Source organism: Pseudophryne corroboree, chromosome 6 (genome assembly GCF_028390025.1).
Source record: "Pseudophryne corroboree isolate aPseCor3 chromosome 6, aPseCor3.hap2, whole genome shotgun sequence".
Lineage (NCBI taxonomy): Eukaryota > Metazoa > Chordata > Amphibia > Anura > Myobatrachidae > Pseudophryne > Pseudophryne corroboree.
In genome coordinates this window covers 65,019,337-65,045,056 of record NC_086449.1, presented here as the reverse complement: position 1 = coordinate 65,045,056, position 25,720 = coordinate 65,019,337, and the positions used below count along the sequence as shown (strand labels likewise).

Here is a 25,720-nt window from a genome sequence, read left to right as displayed (position 1 = left end):
TGACCCGCTGGAGTTGTTGTCGTCTAGAATCTGCTTCAGAGCGTTCTCGGTTCCCGTCCAGATGATGAAGAGGTCATCTATAAATCTCGTATATAGCAGGATGCACTCCGCGATCGATGGGTCTCTAAAAAAGAGCTGATCTTCTTCTTTGAACATAAAGATGTTCACTACTGAGGGGGAGACATTGCTCCACATAGAGCACCCAGATATCTGGCGGTAGAAACACCCGTTAAATAAGAAATAGTTCCTTTTTAATGTTAACTCCAGCAACGACATAAATAGGTCCAGATCTAAGGACTCCATTTTTTCTTTGATCAGGAATTCACAGACTGCCTGAAGGCCCTCTCTGTGTGGAATGCTTGTGTACAAACTGCACACATCGATAACACAGAGTAGAGAGCCCTCAGACACAACAGGGATGCTCTCCAGCCTTCTAAGGAAACTGGATGTGTCTTTGATGAATCTTTTGTGTTTGGTCACCAATGGTTGAAGGATCCCATCCAGGAATACTGAGATGGGCTGAAAGATAGAATTTTTGGCCGAAATGATGGGGCGGCCCGGGGGCGACTCCTGGCTCTCGTGGATTTTGGGGACGGTAAAGAACACCGGAACCACCGGGTGTTCCTGCTTGAGTGCCGCACACATTTTGGTGGAGATGAGACCATTACTGTAGGCTTCGTTGAGGATCGCGTCGATTTCCAACTTGTATCTCGCTGTAGGATCTACCTGTAGAAGCTTGTATGTGGACGTGTCAGCTAGCTGACTGTAAATTTCCTGCTTATAGAGAGCTAGGTCGAGGACTACTATCCCGCTCCCTTTATCTGCGGGGCGGATAACTATGTCCTCGTATTTACTGAGATCCTTATGGGCTGCTCTCTCAGCCCGCGATAAATTATGGTTGATCCTTGGGTTTGCTTGTTGGAATTTCCTTATTGACTCGTCAAGTAGCCGACTGAAGGTGTTAATGGATGGGTTGGTGGAGCTTGGGTCAAAATTAGATTTATGTCTCTTGTTGATGAAATGTTGTTGTATAGGGTCGACAGCTGGAGTAGCAGGGTCAGTTGGCCGATTTTCGAAGAATTCTTGAAGCCTTAATTTCCGCTGGAATTTATGAATATCAATCTCCCACGTTAATTCATCAAACCCCGTAGTGGGGACGAATGAGAGGCCTTTTTCCAAGACCTTCAGCTCACAGTCTGTCAACGTCATATGTGAAAGATTGAACACTAGCGAGTCTTTTTGGCTTGCTGCCCTCTGGATCCTGACATTCTGTTTGGATCTGCGGGTGGGCATCCTCGTCTGCCTTTTACTTGTGTTGGAGTGGCCGAGGCCAGATCTCGGTCCCCTAAAGGGATGCTGCCAGCTGAGGAAGGGCCATCGGTGTCCTGTGCCGTGATCTCCATGTCGCTGTTGGAAGTGGCCAAAGTGTCCTGGAGGCGTTTCCTCCTTCTGCACCATCCATGTTTTGGTCTGCCAGGGTGGGGACCCATTTGGTTTGGGGTGCCCCCCATGAGCCACCGGTACACATGGTTGGATTCATAATCCTCCCGAACCAATTGCATTTTATTGCCTTTAAATCTGATAAGATCTCTCCGGTAGATGTCGCACTGATTCTTGAGTTTGGTGAACCAGTCTTGGTGAGTGTCTGCTGCCAGGGAGTCCCAGTGTTCCGTTTCAATTTTGGATATTTTTTCCCGGGTGACCGTTAGTTCTTTACCGGCTTCTTCCACCACCAACAACATCAGGTCTAGGCTACATTTGTTTAGTATGCCTATCCACTTTTTACAAAACTCCGGGTTGAACCTGCCAATCGTGGGTAGGTTGCGGATCCTGAAACCTCTGGGGACCATTTTGTCCCTATGGTAATCGGATAGGGTGATGCCGTGTAGAAGGAAATCAATCTTGCGTTTTTTCAACTTGAGTAATTTGTGGTAAATGTCCTCATTTGTGCCTACTTTTTCCTCAAACCTGCTCCTAGTCCCTCCCTCCATCCATTCTGCATCCCTTCACCCCATGGCCACTTCCACTGTCAGCCCCATAATGTCACACATCCTCTCCATTCATGTTTTCCCAACATTTACACACACATCTTTCCCCACAGAAACATACCAATATATACACAGTCCAGCAACGATCGTGCCTCCCTTGAACATGGTAACTAGCCGTAGCTTTAAATGTCTATTGTTTAGCTTCTCTCACTTGCTGCGTTAAATTTACTATTTGTTCTCAGCTGGAGTTTGGTAATAAGGGGTTCAGTAATCAAATGTCACTGTTTTGTTGTGTATTGCTTAGCTACAGCTCGCGTTGACGCAAGCTCTGGCTTCCCGGTTTCCATGGTTACACGTCGCCGAGTCATCAAGCCGCATCAGATGTGCGCCAGTTTCGGGTCCCGAGGGAGCATCCGCGGGCGGTTCTCCTTCACGGCGGGCTTCTCTTAGGTATTTAGGTAAGTAGTGTTTACACTGGTTTATTTCTGTTCACCTTGACAAAGGGGCGTGCGAGCCCCGAAACGTTGGTGTGATATGCTGATGTGAATACACGATTTATACCATTAAGCCTCTGAGTGCCGCAGGTCTTTTTGTATATTTTGATATATATATATATATATATATATATATAATCGAAAGCCCTTACTCACTCACTCACTCACTCATAGACTGACTGATTCATCACTTTGTATTCTCTTACTTCCCGATATGTTAGTAAGCTGAAAGTTAACATAGGTATACTCAAGGTGGGAAATAGGAAAACTACGCAATTAGAATTTGAATAAACCTCCCCTAAGGGGCTGAAAAGGGAGTTGAAATAATGATGTCATTACCGATGCGTGGCTTGCGTTGCATGAATGAGAACACCCAAACGGACAATCGGAACAAAATTTAAACTGCATTTCCAGTGTTTAGAATTTAATAAGCTACAAAAATGGTCCTGTCACTTTTTACCATATCTGCTACGAGTGCTCCTTGGGTAATGCCAAGCACCATGGATTAATATGTATTTTCATTAAAACAGCTGAAATTTACATCTCTATAGATTTATCAAATTATCACATTTTGTACACTAATTTATATTTACAATAGTGAAAATCTGAAACTCCCATGCAAAGAATGGGTAGTAGATCCAGTGTCTTAATAGTTTACTGATTTCATTTAACATGTATGAATTTCTTTTATTAAAATTAGGAAATAACTAATGCACTACACCAAGATTACTGCTATTCTCTCTCTGTGTGTTGTATGCCAGTGTATTAGGTGTCAGTAATAGCGCCCATTATGTCATGATAGTGACAAATTATATTCAGAAATAAATAATAACTTCAGGATATTTTAGGGAATATCATCATACACACTGATTATTACATTACACTGGTACATATGATCAGCTACAGATGTTTCTCCTCCCAGGTCTGTAACAAGACTGATTTATATAAAACACTTCTCACATTTAAAAAATAAACATTTCCTTACTTGTAACCATATTGGAGTGATACAAGGTAAATTACTTATGAAACACAAGCTACATTCAGGCCCTCAGAGTTACTACTCATGTGATTGATAAGCGATATCTTCCTAGTAAAACACTTGTTGCATTCAGTGGCTGATTCAGATGTGTAAGGAATTACAAAGCAGCAGGGAAGTGGATGTGCAATTATGTACAGATAAAATTTAAAAGCAGCAGGAGGCATCTGTTGGAGATAGACACCTCCTGCATGCATCTAAAAGACCCAAGTGCTGTTTCTGAGGATGCAGCCTTCAATCACTATCATGACCATTGCAATCACTGAGCAAGACTCACAATGTGTCAAGACCATGGTCAGTCAGCATAAACTGAAGCTTCCTCAGACTGGCCTGATGTTTGGGGTCTGCACAGGCACAAGACCCATTCTATGTATGTGCGGACTGGGCCTTGTGATATAGCTCACAGCCCACTGGCACAGCAGCAGGATGACATGCTGTGGAATTTAGGGGGCAGCAACTAGCACTGTTTCTACAATGGTGGTGGTTCAGAGTCTGCTTCCTTGGATGCAGACTTCATGGACCTGGGTTTCCGGATCCTACAGCCAGTCTGAGGAAGCTTCAGATTATGCAGACTGACCACGGTCTGCAAACATTATGAAACCAAATATTTAAGGGCTGCGCTCACCACCTTACTTGATAAATTTGCTGCTATGGACAAAAAAAGGAGTTTCCACACGTCCCTTAGAAAATAGATAAAATATAAACATGAAAAATTCCCCCAGTGCTGTTTAACAACAAGTAATATAGACACTGATATAACTATAGAAATAATATTGTACAACTTTTTATTCAAAAAGGTTATTTATTAATCTGGTAAAATTATACAAGTAAAATGCTCATATATAGAAATTCTAATAAAAAAAGCAGTATATAGGTGTTGTAAGTTGTATAAAAATATAATGATGGCAGTGAACCCTAATACTGGTATACTAAACACCACACTTGACAATACATACATTTAACATAAAACATAGATAGAGTGAAACACCTAAGCAAATTACTCACTCTAATTAGGAGTTCAAATCCAAAGTCCATGCATAGTCAATTTGTAATTAGGTCCATTAGTTCCTGAGAGTTCTCAATTTAGGCTCAGCAAATCACTTATCAATCACATGAGTAGTTACTCTGAGGGCCTGAATGTAGCCTTTGTTTGTAGGACCAAGAAACCCAGGTCAATGAAGTCTGCATCCAAAGAAGCAGACCCTGAACCACCACCATTGTAAAAACAGTGCCAGTTGCTTGCCTCTAAATTCCAAAGCATGTCATCCTGCTGTGGTGCTAGGGGCTTGGAGCTATATCACAAGACCCAGTCTGCATATGCACCGGTCCTGTGCCTGTGTAGACCCCCAAACATCAGATTTGTCTATAAACCATAGAGTGTATGTACAAATGTGAATTAGGTCCTCAGAGAATGTATGTGCTTTCTAATCTGATGTCTAACAAGACTTGACTTACATAGAAAACATTTGCTGCATTCAGAACATGTAAATGGTCTCTCCCCTGTGTGTCTCCTCTGATCGATTTTAAGATTTGTCTTGATGCTAAAACACATGCTGCATTCAGAACATTTGAATGGTTTCTCTCCTGTGTGACTCCTCTGAAGTACAACAAGATGTGATTTCCAGGGAAAACATTGCCTGTATTCAGAACATGTAAATGGTTTATCTCCTGTGTGAATCCTCTGATGTATAACAAGAGATGACTTTCGGGAAAATCATTTGCTGCATTCAGAACATGTAAATGGTTTCTCTCCTGTGTGACTCCTCTGATGTACAACAAGATGTGACTTCCAGGGAAAACACTGGCTGCATTCAGAACATGTAAATGGTTTCTCTCCCGTGTGACTCTTCTGATGTGAATCAAGACCTGATTTTTGGGAAAAACACTTGCTGCATTCAGAACATGTAAATGGTTTCTCTCCTGTGTGACTCCGCTGATGTACAACAAGATGTGACTTCCAGGGAAAACACATGCTGCATTCAGAACATGTAAATGGTTTCACTCCTGTGTGAATCCTCTCATGTATAACAAGAGATGAATTTCGGGAAAAACACTTGCTGCATTCAGAACATGTAAAGGGTTTCACTCCTGTGTGAATCCTCTGATGTATAACAAGAGATGACTTTCGGGAAAAACATTGGCTGCATTCAGTACATGTAAATGGCTTCTCTCCTGTGTGACTCCTCTGATGCCTGAGAAGATGTGATTTATGTGTAAAGCTTTTGTCACACTCAGAGCACAGATGCGGTTTCTCTCCTGTGTGACTCCTCTGATGTGTGAGAAGCTGTGATTTATATGTAAAGCTTTTGTCACACTCAGAGCACAGATGCGGTTTCTCTCCTGTGAGACTCATCATGTATTAGATGAGAAACAAATTAGCTGCAGAAAGTTTCTGATAATCTGAAAGTGAAAATCCCTTTAGTAAATTCTCCAAAAGTATAAGAAGAAATTAGGTCTTTACTTGGCTTGATCAGCGATCAATGTCCCTTTCCACAATGCATTGTAATATTCTTAACGGATATCGTGCACATTTGTCCTGTAAAAAAAAAGTTTATATTAAAAAGCATAAAGGTTACTGGGGTAATTCTACTTTTACAGTAATATTTTGTTTGTATTTGGACCATGATATATATTTCTATAGACTAACAAACATGGGACATGGGTCCTCATTCCGAGTTGATTGCTCGCTGCCAATTTTCGCTGCACAGCGATCAGGTAAAAACATGGCAAAACTGCGCATGTGTATGCACCGCAATGCACAGGCACGTCGTACGGGTACAAAGAGCTGTGTTGCTGTGCAATGGATCTAGCATGGATTCCTTTCGCACGGGCGATCGCAAGGTGATTGACAGAAAGAGGGAGTTTATGGCTGGCAACTGACCATTTTCTGGTAGTGGTAGGGAAAATGCTGGCGTGTCCTGGCATTTGCTGGGCGGGTGTCTGACTTCAATTCCAGACAGAACAGGCTGAAATGATCGCAAGTGCTGAGTAAGTCCAGACCTACTTAGATACTGCACGAAATGTTTTTGCAGAGCTCCGCTGCAAAGGCGTTTGCACTCCTTCAAAGTGATAATACACTCCCCCATGGGCGGTGACTATGTATTTGCAAGGCTGCTAAAAATAGCTAGCAAGTGATCAACTTGGAATGAGGGCCATGATTCAGCTACAGTTGCAGTTATGCTAAATTAGCAAAACTGCAACTGCTTGTGATTGCATGCTGGGGCAGCCTAGAACAGGGCAAGGACGCCCAGTATGCAAATGGCCATCAGTGATGCAATTGCATCTCAGAAATGATCTATAGTGTATAGGGCCCATGATCCAGTCATTTAACGTTGTTTTTATATATTTGAGTAATTTGCCAAATTGCTGTATCCTCATTTCCAGTCAGATGATGCACAGAGTAATGTGTAGGAGTCTGCGGTGGAGCTGTCACAAAGATACTTCATTATAAATACTTACTGATATAAAGAATAATATGAGAGTATCTTTAATGGAGCTGCCACTTATAGATCCCTTTACATATACTAACCTGCTGCACAGGGTAATATGTAAGATACTATGATTAATCTGCCACCTAGCAGGGACGTGCAGTGAGCTAAATGGCTAGAAACCACTAGTTAGCCCCAGAGACAGATTTACATGCAATATATGAGCCAAAGGGTACATCTGGGCATTATACACAGGTGCAGCATTATAAACTCCTGGAAATCTGGTGAGTTTTGATAAGAGATGTGTGGAAAGGATACACAGGTGAGGCACTGCCTCACCTGTCATAGACTTTTTACTCCAGCGTTTGGGTTATAAATATGATTAGAATAATGCAAAGAAGATATTTCAAGCAAATTATCAGTATTTTTCATATATTTTATTCAGTCAAAACTCTGGTTTAAATGTAATTATGACAGGAAAGGCTCTGCCTCACCTCACTGCATGTCACTGCCACCTAGATACCACTTTAAATATACTAACCTGATGCACAGAGTAATATGTTAGATACTATGAAGGAGCTGCCACCTAGATATCCCTTTATATATACTAACCTGATGCACAAAGTAATATGTAAGATAGTGTGATGGTGCTGTCACCTATATACACCTTTATATATTCTAACATGATGCACAGAGTAATATGTAAGATAATATGAAGTATCTGACACCTAGATAACCCTTTATATATAATAACCTGATACACAGAGTAATATGTAAGAAACTACATATGTAGACAGCAAGCTTGACACAGAAAAGCAGAGGCAGAACCAGCAAAGTGTCCCCTTTAAATGACTATATTTGAAAAGCTGAACAAATTACTGAAAAACTCAGCTTACGTCTGAAAGGGGTTGATCCAGGAATTTTCCGGGTATATGGCGTAGTGTAAAAGGGTGTCTGTGAGCAAAAACCCAGGTTGGGCCTGTGCTGAAAATCCCAGGTCTGACAATGCAAAATCTTGGGTTATATGTCAAAAAGGGGCATAAATTAATAGATAATACAAAATATAGACTATAAAGATAACAGTAATATATCCTTTTACATATGATTACATGGATCTACTATTTAACCATATTTAAGGTAAAACTTTTTAATTATAGATAACAAGGCAATATCTACACGTTATTGTTCATGTATCAATATATTCTTATGTATAATATATTTAACTTACTCTGGAGATTCTTCCTCTCTCTCTTTCTTGCTCTTTCGTCCTACCAGGTCTCAAACCAGAAACACAACCAGTATCACCTCCATCAGCTATCAGTGGCCTGATACAGCCTATTTATAGTCACTCCTCCCCATCTCCCCCCAGTAGTTCCCAGGATGACCAGAAGGAATTCTTGCACTGAGAGGTGACATGTAAATTAGGGTCTCATAACATTAGTATATAGTCATTCAGCACATCAGCTCCTTGTCTTGTAAATGAGGTGTAAATATTCCTATGGTCACTGACTACAATGGGAAATGCTAATTACACCCTGGCAGGGGTAACACCTTGCATTCTAATTACATCACAGCAGCCTCTGGTATTCTGTTATGTCACCAAAGGGACATTTTATTTAGGAGTCACCTATTGTCCAGACAGTTTCAACAGAGACCTGTTCTACATGTCAGCACTAATGTCCCAATGATTTAATACAAAATTATTTAATGGCGAGACAAACAATTATATTTGTACAGAGTAATGTTTGTACAGCCATGAATTAATTTAGTTTCTTATGATCTTATAGACATTCTGCTATACAGGATGATAAAAATATAGAGGATACAGGTGCCTCAAGATACAGCCTGCAACAATATACACTGGAGTCTAACCCCGTGACTCCTTTGTTAAAACATAGGGTGTGGATATGTCACATGGCGCTCCTTTGTTGGTTCAAGTGTGAAAAAGATGTAATAAAAGATGTGAACATGGGAAATTAATAAGAATAATAAAATAATAATACATTAAAGTCAAAGGTGTATGTCTCTGTGTTGTTTTGGCCTTCATGGTGGGGGTGGGTTTGTGACATGTACCATATACACACCCTACATTCTAATATAAAGAACTGTTTCACCCACTAATTAGCTTCTCTGTGTGAAAGCGGTGGTCAGGCTATTTCTAGCAAAGTGACCAGGCCCTGAAATGCTGGGTAAATGCCGGGGATCTCAGACATTTATGTCTGAAAAGGGTATAATTGAGTACTGATAGGAGTATTATAGTACTGAGACTATATAGACCACAAAAATAATAGTTAAATAGTTTACAAGCACAATCTTATTACAGTATTGACAAAAGATTATGTACAGTACATATATATATATATATATATATATATATATACATATTTTTATATATATATATATATATATATATATATATATAAACACTAATATTTATATATATATCAAAACAAAAACACAAAAGAAGAGGGGGCACTCCATAGTGCATAAAAGTTTTATTTTAAAAAGCAATAAAAATCTGCGACTCCAGAGAGATAAAACTCATACCAGAGAATAAAACACTGTGGGCTGGTTACCACAAGACATGAAATGTTACCCTCCAGGCAATACTCATCCCGCAGAACAACGAGTCTCCAGGGGCAGACCACGTGAAACCGCCAGCCACCAAGATGTTACATGGACCAGCCGTGTGTGCATACGGCTCCGGGCTGGATTACGCTGGTGCAGTAGGAGGATGCCTGAGGTAAGAGCAGAGAGTGTGTCATTAGGTCACACCCTAGGGACTTGTTGTTCTGCGGACGAGTATTGCCTGGAGGGTAACAGTTCATGTCTTGTGGTAACCAGACCACAGTGTTTTATTCTCTGGTGCGAGTTTTATCTCTCTGGAGTCACAGCTTTTTATTGTTTATTAAAATTAAACTTTTATGCACTATGGAGCGCCCCCTCTTCTTTTGTGTTTTTGTTTAGGTTTTATACCCATGAATCCTGGGTCTTTGGAGTTGGAGTAGGGGAGCAGTAGCCTTTATATACGTGGCAATTTGTGCAAACAGACTACAGATTATCTGTGATCTTTGCTGGACTTATTAATACATTTGGACACTGGCGCTTTCACTATTTGTTTCATTTTATATATATATATATATATATATATATGTCCCAAAGAAATGTCCGGCACTCCAAACAATCTTGCAGCTGCTGCGGTGCCCGCTCTATGTAATTTGCATGCAACAGAAGGATGAGCCACACGCACAGACTTGTAGAATGAATAAATCTCCGGCGTGGACAAAAGAGTCAAATAGCCAGGATGTAATTCCGACGTTTCATGTCTGTTTATGACATTTTTTCAAGGATAAAACAACACAAACATATGTAACAAGCTTTATAGAAACTCACCCAAGTGTGTGCGCTCGTTGCCGTCCTGCTCCGTGCTGAGACGCGATGACGTCACTCATATGCGACTAGCGCTGACGCACTGGCTCCTGCCAACGGAGACATACAGCTACAGTGCTCCCATCACCATAGAAACACAAACAAAAGCAACAGAGACGTTCATCGGCTGCAGGGAAATCAAAATGTGAACACTGATCTAAGCTTTTATGCAATAGATAAATGTAGTTATACATTGATCGTTCAAACCCAGTGGGTGCAGGGTCTGTAATTTATGAATCCACATAGCCTCTTTTTAAAGCAAAAGGCGTCCCCTATCAGCCCCTCCATTACTGAGAGGTACATGGTCTATCATTTTATATCTCAAACTAGCCAAATTATGTCTAAAGTTAAAATGTCTAGTAACCGGTTGTTCTTGATCAGTCCCCTCTAAAGCATTGCGAATATACATTTTGTGCATGGCCATGCGTTCCTTAAATTGTCTAACGGTTTTCCCAACATATAATAGCCCACATGGGCATTTGATGTAATATATGATGAACTTTGACGAACATGTCAGGGGGTATCTGATTTGGAAAATTTTGCAAGACCTTGGATGTGAGAAAGTATCGCCTGTATCGAGATAGCTACAGGTGGAGCACCCTATGCAGCGATAATTGCCAGGTTTTCTAGATAGGAAATGTCCCGATGATGCAGATTTAAGTTTGGAAACATCATTATGCACCACATAATTCTTGATGTTCTTTCCTCTGCGCTGTCCAGTAATCAGGCGTTTATTGTACAGTGCTGGTAACTCCTGTTCCGAGTTCACCAACGGCCAAAACTTCTTAGCAGATGAATTGATGTCTCTACTCGCTGTGGAGAAATCGGTAACCCAGATAATGGAATCCTGCTGATTAGTAGTAGCTTTAACTTCCAAGGATTTAGCTCTAGGGGTGGACAAAACTTTTAACATGGTTTTATTTAAAGATATAGGATTATACCCTCTAGCAATAAACTTATTCATCATCAGGTTCAGTTGTAACTTAAGATCTTGAGGGTCACTGCAAATTCTAAGGGCTCACATAAACTACGAGAAAGGTAGTCCTTGTTTTAAAGACCTTGGGTGATGACTTTCAGCTCTTAATAGGGTATTCCGATCTGTTGGCTTGTGATAGACAGTCGTATGAAACTGGCCATCATGTATAGAGATGGAGACGTTCAAAAAATTGATGGTACTGTTACTAACCGTGCAGGTAAATTTAATGCTGTCAACAGCCTGGTTGATAGATTGTATCATGGAAAAAAACTGATCTTTGCTGCCTGTCCAAAGGACAAATATATCGTCTATATACTGGTAGTAGCTCTGGATGGGTTGTCCAAAGCTAGAATTTGAAAAAAATAAATCTTGCTCTAAAGAGAACATAAAGGCAATAGCGTAGCTAGGTGCCTTGCAAGAACCCATCGCACAGCCAAGTCTTTATATAAAGAATTTACCGTCATATTGAAAATAATTTCTTGTCAATGTCAGTTCAAGTAGACTCATAAAGAAATCTAAATCTGGACCCTGATATAACAAATTATTGGTGAGTAGCCTCCTAGTTGCTGCCAAACCTCTATTATGCGGGATGCTTGTATAGAGGCTGACAACGTCTATAGTGGCCATCCACCAATGAGTCTCAACAGTAGAGATGCTCAATAATTTCAATATGAATGACGTCGTTTCTTTAAGAAAAGTTCTTTCATTCTGTATAACCGGTTGTAGATAAAAGTCAAGGAATTTGGAAATTCCATAGAAAAGAGAATCTTGGGCGGAAATGATCGGCCATCCTGGGGGATTACTGGCATCCTTATGTAATTTAGGTATGGTATAGATCAAAGGAATCCTAGGGTGAGGGAGTCACATACCTTTTGAGAAATTATGTTATTTTTAACAGCCGAGGAAAGGATAGTATCCAATTCCTTCTTGAAAATGGTGGTAGGATCTTGGTCCAGTCGACTGTAAACATTTGAATCATTGAGCTGCCTTTCAATTTCAGATTTCTACTGTATGAGATCCTGGATAATAATGCCCCTGCCCTTGTCGGCGGGGCGGATTATTATATCCGTGTAAGAGCTCAAATTGTTAAGGGCAATTTTCTCCCCCTTAGTGAGATTACTGTGTACAGGAGATTTCGCATCTGCACACTTGTCTATGGTCTTCCCAAGTTGTGAAGTAAAGCATCTAATGGCAGAGATGCTGGACATTGGGTCAAATGTTGATGTTTTCTTTATAACTGGTTTATGAATATTGGGCTTCTTAGTGTCCCCAAAGAATTCTTTAAGTCTAAGCTGTGTATTAAGACAGTAAAGGTCCACTTTGTTCTTAAATTCATTGGGTCTGTTGGTGGGCACAAAGGATAGACCTTTCTTAAGCACAGACAGTTCATCTGGGGTAAGATCTTTAGAAGATAAATTAAACACTACGTTTTCTTCTTGTATTTGCGCTTTCCTTTGCCTTGCCCACTCACCTCCGCGTCTGGTCCGAGATCTTCCACCGAGCTTGCTTTGGCTCAGGTAGTCACCCCTAAAGGGTGTCTTTTTGTCTGAGGTTTAGAACGTGCCCCTGAAGCCTCTCCTTCACTGGTTGAAGTAGCACCACTGCTAGAATTATCCGTATCCAATCGATTTTGTTTCCTATACCTATTAGGATTTCTACTATTTTGTGGGTAATGCGGCTTTTGATTCACCCATGCATATACATGATGTTCCTCATAATCTTTATCGACCGTAATCCTTTTCTTTTTCTTGAACGCAACTAGGTCCGCTTTATATTTGGTGATCTGTTCAGTCAGCTGCTCCATCCACCTATTGTCGGTGTCTTGTTTAAGCTTATCAAGGTTGATGTTTTCAAATGCCTCAATCTTTGCTTTAATGATCTTAATTTCCCTCCCAGCCTCCTCTATGACCAAAAGGATAAGGTCATAGGAGCATTTATTTAATATTGCCACCCACTGATGGCAAAATTTAACATTAAAGTGGCCTATAGTTGGAATGTTCCGTATTCTGAAGCCTTTGGGGATTCTCTTATCTCTATAATAGTTGGATAGACTAACTCCATGAAGGTGATAATCGATCTCCTTCTGATGCAGTTTGAGTAATTGTTGATACAGTTGCTGTGTGGACTCCAAACTACCCCTTGCTTCATCCATATTATCCTTAAATAGGATGGCATTTACCTCTGGTTCTGAGAAACTCAAAACCGCTTCAGGCACCAGGGTTAAATTGGAAAATCCTTCCACATTAGACTCTGCAGCTTGGAGTGACATCCTGTATGTAGTTTAAAAACAATGTGATTGCTAGGTCCAGCAACACACATGAACACCTTGAGAGTATCCACAAACAATAAACGGGTGCCTTGACCAGAAACAGGACTGCTGATAAGAATTCATCTCACATGTAGGAACAAATGTAAGCCCTCTAGAGAGGAGTCTCAATTGTGCCTCATCGAGAGTAGAAGTGAATAGATTAAATACTGTGCTTAATTGTGCCTCTGACTGCCCAATCTTCTGTTGGAACCCCCCTCGCCTTGAGTGCGGTCGATACCACTTCATAAAAAACGGCTTTTAATGGTAGGCCAATCCATATTTGGATCTAAAAAATTAACTAACTCAGGCTGTCCATCATTATAATCATTATCTGATGTTGAGATGGATGAACCATATTCTTTGGGAAAAGGTGTGGTACATTGGTGTCTCCCTGTTCTACTTGATCATTTATTGGTGTTATTTCCAAAGAGCCACCTGTATACTGTATGATTTTGGTAATCATTGGTTACTGTGGATAATTTTTGCCTTTTAAACGAGATTAACTCCTTGTGGTAATTATCAATCTGTGTCTGTAGTCGCTCGGTTCAGTTCTGTGATTTATCATCTCTCAACAGGGCTGTATTTACCATGATGGTAGTTTCCGATTCTATCTGGATCTTCTTTAGCTCCTGTCCAACCTCCTCGACAACAAGGGCAATGAGATCTAATGAACATTTATTCAGAACCCCGCACCAGCGGCTACAGAACACAGGATTATTTCTACCCAATGTAGGTACATTGGCAATACGGAAACCACGTGGTATTTGTTTCCATCTCAGATATTCAGATAGAAATTGACCATGCAATGTAAGGTCAATTTCTCTTTGTCGGTGTTATAGTACCTTATAGAAGACATCGGCCGGTGTTTCGGCCAGAAGTGATTCGAAGTCAAGTTTGTCAAATAATAGTTTTTCTATTTCATCATCTATAAAAGATACTATTCCCATTTCTGCTTGTGCTAGCAGTCCATCGTCCAATAGATGTGTCCCACTATGAGCCATATTGTCCTCCTATAGTGTTGCCACTTGTCGAATGCAATAAATATGATTATGACGTCATATGCAATACAAATAGATAAAAACATTTCTGTAACAAACACACAAAGAAAAAGGTAACCAACAACTCAACAAAGGTAAAAAAAAAAAAAGAAAGAACAAAATATCAAAATTAAGACTACCAAACATGCACTAAGAATGGTGCTCTCTTCCCACAATAGTGCGTGTGGTCGTTAGCCACAAATTATTCTCCGTATATAGGTGATGGGTGTCAGGAAATAAGAACTACCATTGGCAGATCCTACTATATATCCATACGTTATCCTGCACTCTCACTTTTATCAGAGCAAAAAGGCGGGTGCTCCCGATGTATGATTGTCTTGTGATACTTTATAGAGCCTTTGATGTATATACCATATTACACATCGTGTACAGGGAGACCATTCCTATGGCGGACCATACGCTACATAGGTACTAAAGTCTATTTATTGGATTGACTGGTGAATACACTACTCTGCTAGGATTCTTCACTTCTTTTTTGGTGGTGGTGGTGGTCCTATGAATAGAGGGGCACTCTTCATTATGGGGCCTGTGAGACATGTGTTCATGACTGTAAATTTTGTCTGTTTTAGATGTATTATATACATGTATCTATGAATCCATTGAAGTATTAATCGGATGAATCACCTGCCAAAGAAAGGTTTGTCATCAGACCGAAATGTCGACAAATAAAGGTTCCTGGTGATTGTTAAGAAGAATCATTGGCTGAATGAATTTTTGAAGTATTACATATATGCGAGAGTGCACCCTCAACCTCCTGTGCATTTTTTGCGGTATATTAGTGGACTGGAGACGGCCCATTTGGAGCACCCGCCTTTTTGCTCTGATAAAGATGAGAGTGCAGGAAAACGTATGGATATATAGTAGGATCTGCTGATAGTAGTTCTTATTTCCTGACACCCATCACTTATATACGGACAATAATTTGTGGCTAACGACCACATGCACTATTGTGAGAACAGAACATATTTAACCTCATAGTATATATATTAACACTGAGATACTAAATTATAATATTTACTGTAAAAACTGATTTAAAACTGGTTCCGTCATCCATCTACCATACATTACATAGTAATATATAACATACTAAATAAGTTATTATAAAAACCACCTTAATTCAAACTCATGATTTAGACCATTAGGCACTAAAGTACCTAAATTAAAAATCCACCTCATCTCTGCTTGTGCCAATCTTTTATCTCTATTGTTCGTGCGCTTTTTATGAACTTGAAACAAATCAATAATACATTGGCGCACGAACAATAGAGATGTAATGTATGGTAGATGGATGACGGGACCAGTTTTAAATACGTTTTTACAATATTATCATTTAGTATCTCAGTATTAATATATATACTATGAGGTTAAATATCAAAACGTCACCTAGTAATGAAGTTTGTATTATACATATGGATATATGCAGTGCGGGGGTTACGTGAAGTCCATTTGATCAGGATTGTGTGTTCCTTGTAACCTAGCAACTAAATCTAGTTATGAGGTGATGTAACTACGTTGTTTTGGTTAATTCTCTGTGCATACATTTGTTGCGTAGGGTTTTGGTGCCATCATCCATGAACCAAATGTTGTGATTGGTTGGTGCTGGACAGTGTAATGACGCACTGATGGCCCTGCTGTTCGTTGATTTTTCATGATGGTGCGGGCGGTGACGTATGATCGCTTAGCAATGCGGCGATCAATGAACAAAGCCCTTGACGTCACAAACACTTCTGGATCTGTACAATAAATACTTGGCTTATGTGATACACTCGGTTTCCTCGGTAAAGACCTACAACAGGTTGAAACACATCGGAAGCGAGTGTATAGAAACGGTGTAGTGTTTCCAGTTGGTAAGTGTTGCAGTTTCCATTCTATGTGGGCAGTCCTGATTTTGGCTGCCGGGTCATGCACCCACATGCATAGCTTCCAATTGGTGAACACTACATGATCTCTTGGTTATTACCACTGTTGTAAATACTTATAAATACCTGTCTATCATTAGTGTGTTTTTAATACCTTTTTAATAAATTGTTTTGACTATCCACCTTGCTCAAGCCTGATAGTGGGATAGATGCAGTGACGGAGTCACGCTAAACTTATCAAATAAACCATTATAGGAGGTGTACCATCCTGTTTATCAGTGAGTATGGTACGCATTAATTGAGATTGGTGGTGGCTTTATAGAATCTTGACACAGACGACATAATGGTGATTTAAAGATACCTTTATGAGTGGAATTCACATGTGTAATGTGTAAGTCGGGTATGCATTTGATTACAAGCGGGATATGAAGAACCTTGAATTTCTGTTCTATTGTTGAACATACTATACCATGATTTGTTCATATTGTTTTTTAACATAACTCAAACAACTGGAGGATTGGTCGAGACGTATGACATCTTCTAGGAGCCATTTAACAGAGACCTGACATCTTCACAGAGATCAGCGTAACTATTTAGAAATAATTTTTCCATTTTATATGGTGAACACAGTGAGCACATGACGATTGATTAATTTCTTTTGTGACAGAAATAGGAATAGTATCTTTTTCAGATGATGAAATAGAAAAACTATTATTTGACAATTTGACTTCAAATTACTTCCAGCCGATGTCTTGTATATGGTACTAAAACACAGACAAAGAGAAATTGACCTTACATTGTATGATCAATTTCTATCTGAATATCTGAGATGGAAACAAATACCACGTGGTTTCCGTATTGCCAATGTACCTACTTTGGGTAGAAATAATCCTGTGTTCTGTAGCCGCTGATTCAGGGTTCTGAATAAATGTTCATTAGATCTCATTGCCCTTGTTGTCGAGGAGGTTGGACAGGAGCTAAAGAAGATTCAGATAGAATTGGAAACTACCATCACGGTAAATACAGCCCTGTATACTTTGGACCACTGTGTTGAATACAGTATTTTTATTCTAAATTTCTGGAGTGCCGTGTTTTTTAGACAGACGTCAGTCTTCCTATCTTGGCTTTATATAAACTTAACAAAGGCACACAAGTAGCTGGTTGATTATTGGAGTGCCGGTTTGTGGGACTATATATATATCAATAGATAAACACGGTAGGTGACTGGCACTCCCATTTGAAAATGTTAGTGAATGCCTGGGTGTCTTTAGGAAGGAAGCATTGCAGCAAACGTTAGCCCTGCAGCACTCCTAGGGCTTCATTTCTCCAGAAGACTGACTCAAAACATCAGCGTGATGTACAAAATGTTGGTCAATGTCTCATTTTAATCATCAAAAGTTTGTCAGGACATACACAATAACTTAAAAATATTACATTATATAACAAGAGAAGAGATAGAAGTCTCCACCAAAACTATCACCCAGCACTGTGCCCATACCGTATGGAACCAATGACATCACGATCCCACAATGTGCACCTCCAAGTGTCATTAGCATGGGAACCTGCACAGCGTGCACTCCAGCACAGAAAGAAAACACCCTGCAGAAAAGGTGCATACTTATTTAGAACCACAAGATGGCAGCAGAGTATAAGAATAGTGTTACAAAAAAACATATCCAGTAAGCAATCTGAAAAGTAGACTGGTGCTAGGTATAAAGAGACAGAACGCTGCCATGTTCATAATGTTATAAAACATCTATAAAACTCTCTATTAGTCCAAATGCAGTAAATTATATATGGCTAACTGTTCTAAAGGCTATCATGACCCAGCCAACCACCTTACTTTAAACCTAAAAATACAAATGGTTAATTGGCCAGAATGTAAAATGTTAATCTGTAAAAGAGAATGGATCTTCAAAGAATACATCCCAGGTTGTTGGTCTCATTGAGGCCCAAGGGTGCCACTGTCCGGAGATAATGGATCCATCTGTAATAATTGTGTTCTCCGATCACCTTCCATGATGTTAATAGGGATATGGTTTATAATCTTATGCCTCATTGTGGCTAAGGGGTGTTTAAAGTCCCTAAAGTGGTGAGCCACCGGTTGGCCTTGACATTTTCCTTCCTATGCTGCTTTAATTTCCTGCCGATGCAGAGCCTTTCTCTCACAGAATTGCCTGATAGTCTTTCCGACATATAAAAGTCCACATGGGCAACGTATGTTGTAGATAACAAAATAACAAAATGGTGTATGGCCTACATCACAAAACATTCCCAGAAAGACTAAAAAATCTCAATATGCATAGTTTGGAGCAGAGAAGGGAAAGGGGGACATGATCTAAACTTTCAAATATATCAAGTGTTTTAAAAAAGTCCAGGAGGGAAATATTCTCCAAATGAAGAGAAGCAATAGGACACAAGGACATGCACTGATACTGGAGGAGGGGGAGGTTCAGGGGAAATTTGAGGAAAAATTACTTCACAGAAATTGTAGTGGACAAGTGGAATAGTCCCATCAGAAGTGGTAGAGGTTAAGACAGTAGAGCAATTTAAACATGCCTGGGATAGACATAATAATATCCTTACAAAGAAAAATGGATCAAATTTAATTTGAGATAAAAATATGGTAAAAAGGGGATGACTAGATGAGCCAAGTGGTTGGTATCTGCCGTCAAATTCCATGTTTCTATGTTTCTATGAACTGAGACAAGATATCACGTGTTTAATCTTCACTTGAATACCCGAATGCAGGTGCGAGAATGTGGGCCCACATTCCATGTACCGGTAAGTAGTACAATCAAGACACTTGTAACATCCTGGTTGAGGAAAGTGTTTTACCCAAGCCCGAGATGTTAATATGGACCAGGATGTCACATAGATTTTTAGTCCTCCTGTAGCTAGGCATCAGTTTGGAATCATTTACTGCTTCAACTCCAGGGCCACCTGTCATGATAGGCCACAGTTCTTTACCAGTCCGCATGTTGCTATGACAGTATGGATGACATTGTTGTACAAATGGCATCCCGTGAGGACACCTTAAGTGCATCTTTAGAATGTAAGCTCTCACAAGTAGGGCCTTTTTCCCTCAGGTGCTTAACCTTTTCTTACATTAAACCTCCTTAACTGCCCAAATACTGCAGTTTTTTGTCCACCTTGAAACTTATCTCCATGTCCTTTATTGGTGTAGTTATGCTTAGTTACTCTGTACTTGTCCTATATTGTCTTCAACTGTAAGTCACTGTTTTCCTGTTTTGATTATGTGCATATGTACTCTGCAATTGGGCACTGCGGAACCCTTGTGGCACCATATAAATAAAGGATAATAATAATAATAATAATAATAATAATAATAATAATAATAATCCATTCTCGGAATAGACAGAACTTGTTGCTTGACAGTTCTCAGGTGCATTGCATCATAACCCCTGCTTATAAATTGCATTGACATCTCATCAATTCTAGCCTCTGCCTTAGCAGTGCTGTCCGAAATTCTTACTGCTCTGAAAAATTGTGAACAGGGAAGACTATTTCTAATGGAACTTGGATGTTGACTGCCTGCTTTCAAAATTTTATTTTATTCCTGTCGGTTGTTTTTTTTGTGTAAGTCCATATATAAGTGAGCATTTTCCTGGGAGAGCTCAACATACAGATAGTGTACTTTATTTTCACTGATTTCAAAATGAGCGGAGGTACTGCAAGTGGGGGGGCACAGGGGGAGGGGAGTACCATGGGTTGGGGAGGGTAGTTCCACAAGTGGGGGAGGGGAGTGCCGTGGGTAGAAAGGGGGGTGCCGCAGGGGGGAGAGCAGATGGTGGTTGGAGGTGTGTGTGAAAAGGGGTCAGTGGTGTAGCAGAAAGTGGGAGGGCAGAGAGAGCAGGAGAGTAGGGGAAATCAGAGGGGCAAAAGGGATAGATATCACTCACCGAAACTGTGTGTGTGTGCTGTGCGGCTGCCAGGAACTGGTGACTGGAGGAGCTCTGTCACGTGAGATGACAGCTTATCCTCACAATGCCAGAGCTCCCCAAGCTGTGGCCTCTTATAGGTGCTGGCAGCTGCCAGATATAATGTGAGTGGTGCTGATGCGGTACTGGATGCAGAGCTACATGCAGCCCCACACTGCGGTCAGCCTCCCAGGACCATTCCCAGCAGCTTTCAAGGCCAATCTGTCCCTGCAGCTTTATATGCGTCTCACACTATTTTAGATCTATCTATATCTTTGCACATTCTCCCCATACTTGTGTCGATTTCCTCGGACTGCGCTTGTTTCTTTCCATACTCCAGAAATATACTGATAGGTTAATTGGCTTCCTGCACAAAAAATTAACCATAGAGTGTGTGCTTGTATCTGTACCTGGGCAACTTAAAGTGTGTACACACGGTGAGATCCTTGCTATGTCTGATTTTGACTATGCGATTTCCCTTGAACTCCCCCAGAGCCCAGATAACACAGATTGTACAGATTTTTACTATCTGTGCTAGAGATTTTGTCTATGTGTGATTTTGACTAAGTGCTAATTATGACTATACTTTGTACTAGATAGAACACTAGATGGCCCAAGTGGTTTTTATCTGCCATTAAAATCTATGTTTCTATGCTTTAGTAAGTGACCTTAGGAATATTTATGTCTCACTCGCTGTTCTACCTGCTCTTTGCATTTAAATGAGTGATACAAATTTGGTAAATTTTTAGAGATGTAAATTTGAGACATCTTAATGTCAGTAAATATTAATACATGGTTCTTGGCAGTTCACTAGGAGCACGCGTAGCAGACACAGTAAAAAGTGACAGGACCATTTTTGTAGTTTATTAAATTCTACACACTGGAGTGCAATGCAATTCAAATTTAAATGTGATTGTCCGTTTGGACATTATCATTCACGCAATGCAAGCCACGCATTATATCAATATTCCAACCCCCTTTTCATCCCCTTAGGGGAGGTTTATTAAAATTCTAATTATGTAGTTTCCAGTGGCGTGCGGTGAGGTCAGTGGCTGGTGAGGCACTACAGACATAATGTCCTCCGAATCTGCCGATGACCCCTATCACTACCGAGCCAATGCCCGCTACTGCCCCTAAGTCGATGCCCGCTGCCACCGGCTTACAAACTTGCCCACCATAAACTGACCCAGCCCAACTAATTTGTATCTCACTCTGATGCCGCCAATGCCTGCTGCCTGCCTGCTCATCATACTTGTTATATTTTGTACATTTTTATAGAAAAAAAAATTGTGTTTGGGACTGGGAATGGAGTGGGAGGAGGACATGAATGCAATTCTGTTGTCCAGGGCTTCCATTAACTTATTGGAGAAGGGTCTGAATGGGTTAAAAAATAAAAAATAAAAATGCATGAGGTCCCCCCTCCTTAGTATAACCAGCCTCGGGCTCTTTAAGCCGGTCTTGGTTTTTTAAATACTGGGGTAAAATTGGACAGGGGTTCCTCGTATTTAGACAACCACAACCGGGCTCTTAGTCCGGTCCTGGTTTAAAAAATATGGGGGACAAAAGATGTAGGGGTCCCACGTATTTTTATAACCAGCATCGGGCTCCACTAGCCAGGGACATAATGCCACAGCCGGGGGACACATTTATGTAGGTACCTGCGGCCGTGGCATTACCCCCCCAACTAGTCACCCCTGGTCGGGGTTCCCTGGAGGAGTGGGGACCCCTTAAATCAAAGGGTCCCCCCCTCCAGGCACCCAAGGGCCAGGGGTGAAGCCTGAGGCTGTCCCCAGCACCCCTGGGCGGTGGGTGCCAGGCTGATAGTCATGAGTGTTAAAAAAATAATATTGTTTTTTTTTGTTGTGGAACTGCAAGGCCCAGCAAGCCTCCCCCACTTGCTGGTACTTGGAGGACCTCAAGTACCAGCATGCAGGGAAATAATGGGATCGCTGGTACCTGTAGTTCTACAACAAAAACAATACCCAAATAAAAACACAACACACACAGTGAAAGTAAAATTTTATTATAACACACTTACACACTCACACATACTTACCTACATCCCATGCCGAGAATCATGTCCACTTGTCCAGTAGAATCCAATAGTGGCACCTGTAAAAGTGAATGAAAATAAATAGTTACAGAGGGGGGAATAAAAAGAGAGATAGAGAGAGAGAGAGAGAGAGAGAGAGAGAGAGAGGGGAACCCACTCACTTGTCACTCCGGCCCGTTGCTTAGTAACAGGACGGGACGCCTGGCAACAACAAGCAGTCTGAGTGGCGGCTGTAGAGACGGGATCTGGAGGCGGACGGCTGCAGAGATGGATGGGATGGCCCAGTGTAGAGGTGAGCACTGCGGGGACATTTTAGACAAAACAAATAGAAAAATAACTCACCCCTCACTCCTGCTTCAGCCCCGACACTCCAACGCCGGTCACAGCCGCCGGGTCCTGCCACCTCTTCCGCCTCCAGCATTGTGTGGGTGATTGGACAGCGGATCCAGCACTGGATCCGCTGCCCAATCACAGGTGCCTCGCTGACATGGGGGTGGTGTCCCTGTCAGCGAGGCACTTCCTTCAGTGCCGCTTTCCCTATCTATTTGAATGGGCTTATACAGCCCAGTGCTTGGCCCCGCCCCCAGCTCTGCCCCAGTTCCCATTATCTATGGGAGGCACCACTATCAGTGCCTCCCAAATGCATTTAAATGCATCAAATTATTACAATTAAATAAAGAAGATACTTATGACACAGACTATGTTATGATTCCAGTACTCCTGACCGGAGGAGATCTAATGACAATGGCCAGAGTACTGGAAGGGGAATGCTGGTTACGGGAGCTAGAAAGACTAGTTGCCCCTGGCGCCCTAACTCTATTGTCTCACCCGTGCTATCGAAAATCCCTTGCGAGACTATGGTTTCTGGAGCCCCTGGCAGCCACGTTTGAAAGAGTCTGCCCAACTCTGGTGCCCCCCGGTCTTAGTGAGAGACAAAGGGAAATTCGAGGCAGGATGATGACAAGAGGACCTCTGACTGACAACAGGCCAGGGGCAACAAGCTAACTAACCAAACCAGAAGTATGCGCGGAAAAACCGCCAGATAAAAGGACAACCAAAATCCACTAGTCCGTTACTCCTACCCAGCACCGCTGGATACCAGAGTGGATCTGTGGGAGCGGAATCCTCCGCAAAAGCTCCGAAACACAAATAATAAATAATAAGTAATAAAGCGGCCAAGCCGCAACACACGGCTACGCCGTGACTCACGAACACCACTGGATGTTTAAAGGTGCTCAGTCAGGACTCCAGGAACAGATGATGACTTCCGAGTACAGGACAACTGAGGACAGGAACGACCGGGTACAGCAGGACTGGAAACACTCTCAGCAAACAGATACAGCATGCAGGAAGCTATTACCGGCGTCTGTGAGAAGCCCTGGAAGTGTACTTAACAGGGAGTCCTCCAATCAGCTGTTCAGAGGCTGATTGGATTAAATGCCGTGCAGCTGCCTTGCTGCACGGCCAGGAAACAGGTGCCCTATTAATTTAAATGGACCCAGCAACGGGGAACGCGGTCCGCCAGTGGCGTCCCCGTTGCTAGGGTCCGTGCGGCTCCGTGCGCCCGGCGTCTAGCGTTGCCAGGGAGCCGGCGGCTGTACGCGCACGGCGTCCCTGGTTGCTAGGCGCCGGGCCGCACCGACGAGCGGACCCCGGCGCCTAACAGTACCCCCCCTTGAGGAGGGGTCAAGGAACCCCTAAAGCCAGGTTTCCGAGGAAATTCCCGAAAAAATGCCCTCTTGAGCCTCGGGGCATGGAGATCCTTATCCAGGACCCAAGACCTTTCCTCTGGACCATAGCCCTTCCAGTGCACCAGAAAATAAAGCCGACCCCAGGACAATTTGGAATCGAGAACCTTCTCCACCAAGAACTCCTGATGTCCTTGTACATCTACTGGTGATTTCCCCTGAGAGATCTTCCGAGGAAATCTACAGGAAGAAACGTATGGTTTCAACAGGGAGCAATGGAACGTATTTCCGATTCGGAGAGCTCTTGGTAAACGTAACCGGAAAGCAACTGGATTGATTTTTTTAATAATATGAAATGGTCCAATAAATTTGGGGCCCAATCTAGCTGAGGTTTGTCGAAGTATAATGTTACGAGTCGACAACCATACCCTGTCTCCCACCTTAAAAGTGCAAGGACGCCGGAGCCTGTCAGAAAACTTTTTCTCTCGAAATGCCGCTTTTCTGAGAGCAAGGTGCACTTTTTTCCAAATGACTCTGAGATGAGAGGTTAAGGTTAGCGAGGAAACAGAGGAATGTTGAAAAAAAGAATTAGCTCTGGGGTGAAAACCAAAAACTGAAAAGAATGGAGACACATTAGTGGAGGAATGACAAGAATTGTTGTAAGCAAACTCCGCCAAAGGAAGAAACTCGGACCAATCATTCTGGAGTTTGGCAGAGTACAAACGCAAATACTGTTTTAATGATTGATTAACTCGCTCGGTCTGCCCGTTGGATTGGGGATGATAGCCGGATGTTAAAGACAATTTCATCTTTAATGAGGCACAAAAAGACTTCCAGAATTGTGCAATGAATTGTGGACCCCGATCAAAAACAATATCAGTGGGCAACCCATGAAGTCTGAAAACATGGCGGAGAAACAAAACAACCAATCCCTGGGCAGATGGCAGTCGGGGAAGAGCAATGAAATGGGCCATCTTGCTAAAACGGTCCACTACCACCCATATGACTCGGAATCCGGCTGACAGAGGGAGGTCTACCACAAAATCCATGGGAATATGAGACCATGGCCTGAGAGGAACATTTAAGGGCATAAGTTGCCCGATAGGCAAGGAACGGGGAACCTTATGCTGTGCACAGACCTGACAAGAAAAAACAAACTCCTTAATGTCTTTAGAAAGACCAGGCCACCATACTGAGCGGGAGACTAATTCCAAAGTCTTAGAGATCCCCGGATGCCCGGCAACTTTGCTATCATGAAACTCAGTCAAAACAGTAGCTCTCAAAAACTCAGGGACGTAAAGACGACCAGCAGGAGTATTTCCAGGAGCTTGATGTTGAAGCTGCTTTAACTGGGTAAACAAATCTTGTGTGAGGCCTGCCCAAATGACTGAAGACGGAAGTATGGGAGTAACAGGACTGTTATTATGAACTGGAAGAAAACTGCGTGACAGGGCATCCGCCT

The 25,720-nt window shown here is 41.7% G+C and overlaps 1 pseudogene; it reads right to left on the bottom strand.

The window, feature by feature from the left end:
- Positions 1-4,914: 4,914 nt before the first annotated feature.
- LOC134934268 (zinc finger protein 84-like) overlaps positions 4,915-25,720 on the bottom strand; it is a 74,056-nt pseudogene continuing 53,250 nt past the window's right edge.